Here is a 6,000-nt window from a genome sequence, read left to right as displayed (position 1 = left end):
AGAGAAAGCTAAAGTAGAATCTGGACTCAAAAAAATCCAGGCTTAAGAACGTAGGTTACGGGAGATTATTGACTCAATGAAACGATCCAATGTCAGAATCATCGGCATCCCCGAGGGGGTGGAGAAAAAAAGAGGTTTAGAAGAGATATTTGAACAAATCGTAGCTGAAAACTTCCCTAATCTAGCAAGGGAAACAAGCATTTGTGTCCAAGAGGCAGAGAGGACCACTCCCAAGCTCAACCACGACAAACCTACGCCGCGTCACGTCATAGTGCATTTTGCAAATATTAGATCCAAGGATACAGTATTGAAAGCGGCCAGGGCAAAGAAATTTCTCATGTACCAAGGCAAAGGTATCAGAATTACGTCAGACCTGTCTACACAGACCTGGAATGAGAGAAAGGGTTGGGGGCATTTTTAAAGCTCTTTCAGAGAAAACCATGCAGCCAAGGATCCTTTATCCAGCAAGGCTGTCATTCAGAATTGATGGAGAAATAAAGACCTTCCAGAATCGCCAGTCATTGACCAATTTCATAACCATGACACCAGCTCTACAGGAGATATTAAAGGGGGTTCTATAAAAGTAAAAAGGCCCCAAGACTGATACAGAACAGAAAGTCACAATCTATAGAAACAAAGACTTTACTGGCAACATGGCATCATTAAAATCATCTCTCTCAATAATCAGTCTCAATGTAAATGGCCTAAATGCTCCCATAAAGTGCCACAGGGTTACAGATTGGATAAAAAGACGTGACCCATCCATTTGCTGTCTACAAGAGACTCATTCTGAACCTAAAGATACATCCAGACTGAAAGTAAAGGGATGGAATACCATCTTTCACACCAATGGACCTCAAAAGAAAGCTGCGGTAGCAATTCTCATATCAGAGAGATTGGATTTTAAACTAAAGACTATAGTTAGAGACACAGAATGGCACTATATTATCCTTAAAGGATGTATCCAACAAGTGGGTATGACAATTGTAAATATCTATGCCCCCAACAGGGGAGCAGCAAGATACACAAGCCAACTCTTAACCACAATAAAGAGACATATAGATAAAAATATGTTAATAGTAGGGGACCTCAACACTCCACTATCAGCAATAGACAGAGCACCCATGCAGAAAATCGACAAAGAAACAAGGGCTTTGAATGCCATACTCGACGTGTTGGACCTCATAGATATATATAGAACACTAGACCCCAGAACCAAAGAATACTCATTCTATTCTAATGCCCATGGAACATTCTCAAGAATAGACCATGTTCTGGGTCACAAAACAGGTCTCAACTGATACCAAAAGACTGAAATTATTCCCTGCATATCCTCAGACCACAGACTTTGAAATTGGAACTCAACCACAACGAAAAATTTGGAAGAAACTCAAACACTTGGAGACTAAGAACCATCCTGCTCAGGAATGACTCGATAAACCAGGAAATCAAAAATCAATTTAAACATTTTATGGAGACCACGAGAATGAAAACACAACGGTCCAAAACCTATGGGATACTGCAAAGGCAGTCCTAAGGGGGAAATACATAGCTATCCAAGCCTCACTCAAAAAAATAGAAAAATCTAAAATGCAGTTTTTATGTTCTCACCTCAAGAAGCTGGAACGGCAACAGAGGGACAGGCCTAATCCACTCACGAGGAAGCAGTTGGCCAACATTAGAGCAGAAATCAATGAATTTAAACCAGTAGTACAGTAGAGCAGATCAACAGAACTAGAAGCTGGTTCTTTGAGAGAATTAATAAAATTGACAGACCACTGACAAGACTTATCCAAAAGAATAAAGGACCCAAATTAATAAAATTATGAATGAAAAAGGAGAGGTCACCACCAACACCAATGAAATTGGAAGGATTATTAGAAACTTTTATCAACAGCTTTATGCCAATAAATTAAGCAATCTGGAAGAGATGGAGGCCTTCCTGGAAACCTATAAACTACCAAGACTGAAACAGGAAGAAATTGATTTTTTAAACAGGCCAATTAATTATGAAGAGATTGAAGAAAGGACCCAGATTATTAAAATTATGAATGAAAAAGGAGAGGTCACGACGAACACCATTGAAATTGGAAGGATTATTAGAAATTTTTATCAACAGCTATATGCCAATAAACTAAGCAATCTGGAAGAGATGGAATCCTTCCTGGAAACCTATAAACTACCAAGATTGAAACCGGAAGAAATTGATTCCTTAAACAGGCCAATTAATTATGAAGAGATTGAGTCAGTGATAAACAACCTTCCAAATAACAAAACTCCAGGCCCGGACGGTTTTCCTGGGGAATTCTACCAAACATTCAAAGAAGAAATAATACCTATTCTCCTAAAGCTATTTCAAAAAATAGAAACAGAAGGAAAGCTACCAAACTCATTCTATGAGGCCAATATTACCTTGATCCCCAAACCAGGCAAAGACCCCCTCAAAAAGGAGAATTACAGACCGATTTCCCTAATGAATATGGACGCCAAAATCCTCAACAAGATACTTGCTAATAGAATCCAACAGTACATTAAAAGGATTATCCATCACGATCAAGTGGGATTCATACCTGGGATGCAAGCGTGGTTCAATATTCGCAAATCAATCAGCGTGATACATCATATCAACAAGAAAAGACTCAGGAACCATATGATCCTCTCAATCGATGCCGAAAAAGCATTTGACAAAATACAGCATCCTTTCCTGATTAAAACCCTTCAGAGTGTAGGAATAGAAGGTACATTTCTCAATCTCATAAAAGCCATCTATGAAAAGCCTACTGCAAATATTATTCTCAATGGGGAAAAGCTGGAAGCCTTTCCCTTAAGATCAGGAACACGACAAGGATGCCCACTCTCGCCACTATTATTCAACATAGTACTAGAAGTCCTTGCAACAGCAATCAGACGACAAAAAGGGATCAAAGGTATTCAAATTGGCAAAGAAGAAGTCAAAATGTCTCTCTTCGCAGATGACATGATACTCTATATGGAAAACCCAAAAGAAGCCACTCCCAAACTATTAGAAGTTATAGAGCAATTTTCAGTAATGGCGGGATACAAAATCAATGCTCAGAAATCAGTTGCATTTCTATACACAAATAGCGAGACTGAAGAAAGAGAAATTAGGGAATCCATCCCATTTACAATAGCACCAAAAACCATACGTTACCTTGGAATTAATTTAACTAGAGATGTAAAGGATGTATATTCTAGAAACTATAAAGACATTGAAGAAGACACAAAAAGATGGAAAAATATTCCGTGGTCATGGATCGGAAGATTTAATATAGTTAAAATGTCCATGCTACCCAGAGCAATCTACACTTTCAATGCTATCCCGATCAAAATACCGAGGACATTTTTCAAAGAACTGGAACAAATAGTCCTTAAATTTGTATGGAAACAGAAAAGGCCCCGAATCTCCAAGGAACTGTTGAAAAGGAAAAACAAAGCTGGGGGCATCACATTGCCGGATTTCGAGCTGTACTACAAAGCTGTGATCACAAAGACAGCATGGTACTGGCACAAAAACAGACACATAGACCAATGGAACAGAATAGAGAGCCCAGAAATGGACCCTCGGCTCTTTGGGCAACTAATATTTGATAAAGCAGGAAAAAACATCCGGTGGAAAAAAGACAGTCTCTTCAATAAATGGTGCTGGGAAAATTGGACAGCTACATGCAAAAGAATGAAACTTGACCACTCTCTCACACCATACACAAAGATTAACCCCAAATGGATGAAAGACCTCGATGTGAGACAGGAATCCATGAAAATCCTAGAGGAGAGCATAAGCAGCAACCTGTACGACATTGGCCAAAGCAAACTCTTTCATGACACGTCTCCAAAGGCAAGAGAAACAAAAGATAAAATGAACTTGTGGGACTTCATCAAGATAGAAAGGTTCTGCACAGCCAAGGCAGGCCTTTGCCGTCCTGTTTAGCTGCTTTCAGTCGGCAGCCCACGGAATGGGAGAATATATTTGCAAATGACACTACAGATAAAAGACTGGTATCCAAGATCTACAAAGAACTTCTCAAACTCAATACGTGAGAAACAAATAAACAAATCATAAAATGGGCAGAAGATATGAACACTTTTCCAATGAAGACATACAAATGGCTAACAGACACATGAAAAAATGTTCAAAATCATTAGCCATCAAGGAAATTCAAATCAAAACCACACTGAGATACCACCTTACGCCAGTTAGAATGGCAAAAATTGACAAGGCAAGAAACAACAATTGCTGGAGAGGATGTGGAGAAAGGGGATCCCTCCTACATTGTTGGTGGGAATGCAAGTTGGTACAGCCACTCTGGAAAACAGTGTGGAGGTTCCTTTAAAAAGTTAAAGATTGAGCTACCCTATGATCCCGCCATAGCACTACTGGGTATTTACCCCAAAGATACAGACGTAGTGAAGAGAAGGGCCATATGCACCCCAATGTTCATAACAGCATTGCCCACAATAGCTAAATCATGGAAGGAGCCGAGATGCCCTTCAACAAATGACTGGATTAAGAAGTTGTGGTCCATATATACAATGGAATATTACTCAGCTATCAGAAAGAACGAGTTCTCAACATTTGCTGCAACATGGATGGCACTGGAGGAGATAGTGCTAAGTGAAATAAGTCAAGCAGAGAAAGACAATTATCATATGATTTCTCTCATCTATGGAACATAAGAACTAGGAAGATCGGTAGGGGAAGAAAGGGATAAAGAAAGGGGGGCGGTAATCAGAAGGGGGAATGAAGCATGAGAGACTATGGACTCTGAGAAACAAACTGAGGGCTTCAGAGTGGAGGGGGTGGGGGAATGGGATATACCGGTGATGGGTAGTAAGGAGGGCGCATATTGCATGGTGCACTGGGTGTTATACGCAACTAATGAATCATCAAACTTTACATCAGAAACGAGGGATGTACTGTATGGTGACTAACATAATATAATAAAAAAACATAAAAAAAATGGTACCCACATCATATGGTTGTTAGAAATATTAAGTAAGTTGTTATGACCATTAATGTATGTAGAGCATAGACCAGTGACTGAATCTGTGACATCTCCATTTTATTCTGTTGTTGAGATCTATTGTTAAAAAAAACTTTGCAGTAAATATATCATCTATTGTTTTCCAGAATTAGAAAGAAATGTTAAGCACTATAGAACATTTGTATTGCACCATCTGGGTGTGTTTTTACAATGTGAAGAAACAACTTGAACTTGTACAGGATGTACCTTTGTTTCCATTTTGGTTTGCTGACCTCTGGGCATGTTGGATTTGAGGGTGGTAAAATTAAAAAAATGGTCCCTGGGGTTTACAATTTACCAGGAAAAACAAGGAAGTTTTACATGAAGAGTTGGGAACAAAATTTTGATAGTGAAAATTTTTTATTTTGTGAATTAAGACCAGTAGTTAAAATAATTGCATTCTGGATGCCTCTAGGAATTTTTTCCCATTTGATTTTTTTTTCTAATTTTGCCTAGATTTGTATCCTCTAGACTTATAGAACCTTAAGTTAAGTACATAAATATGGCTATAAATGATGTTGTGTGACCAAAAACAAGATAATTTTTTAAATGTGGTTATTGGTGGTGATGAAACTATTCTGTATGATACTGTCATGGTGAATACATGGCATAATGCATTTGTGAGAACCAGCAGAACTTCAGCACAAAAAGTGAACTTAATGTATACAAATGAAAAATAAATAAATTAAGAAGTCACAGAATCCCAGGAAGGAGTGACAACTGTGAAAAGAGAATCTAATTGTATTCCAAATATATGGGGAAAAAGGAACTCATTGAAAGGGTTGGGGATTTGTACCTAAGTAACTTTGGAAATGCATGGTATCTGTAAAACTTTAGACAAAATGAGTTGAACATAAGCACTATTCCCTAGTTACTAAATCAAACATTGGATTGATGTTTGTGGATGATGGATGGTAGCCAGGTTTCTCACTGTTGGGAGTAGGAAATTACATATAAG

Source organism: Ursus maritimus, unplaced genomic scaffold (genome assembly GCF_017311325.1).
Source record: "Ursus maritimus isolate PB19 unplaced genomic scaffold, ASM1731132v1 scaffold_11, whole genome shotgun sequence".
Lineage (NCBI taxonomy): Eukaryota > Metazoa > Chordata > Mammalia > Carnivora > Ursidae > Ursus > Ursus maritimus.
The sequence above is the reverse complement of the archived record's forward strand: the minus strand, read 5'-3'. Positions refer to the sequence as shown.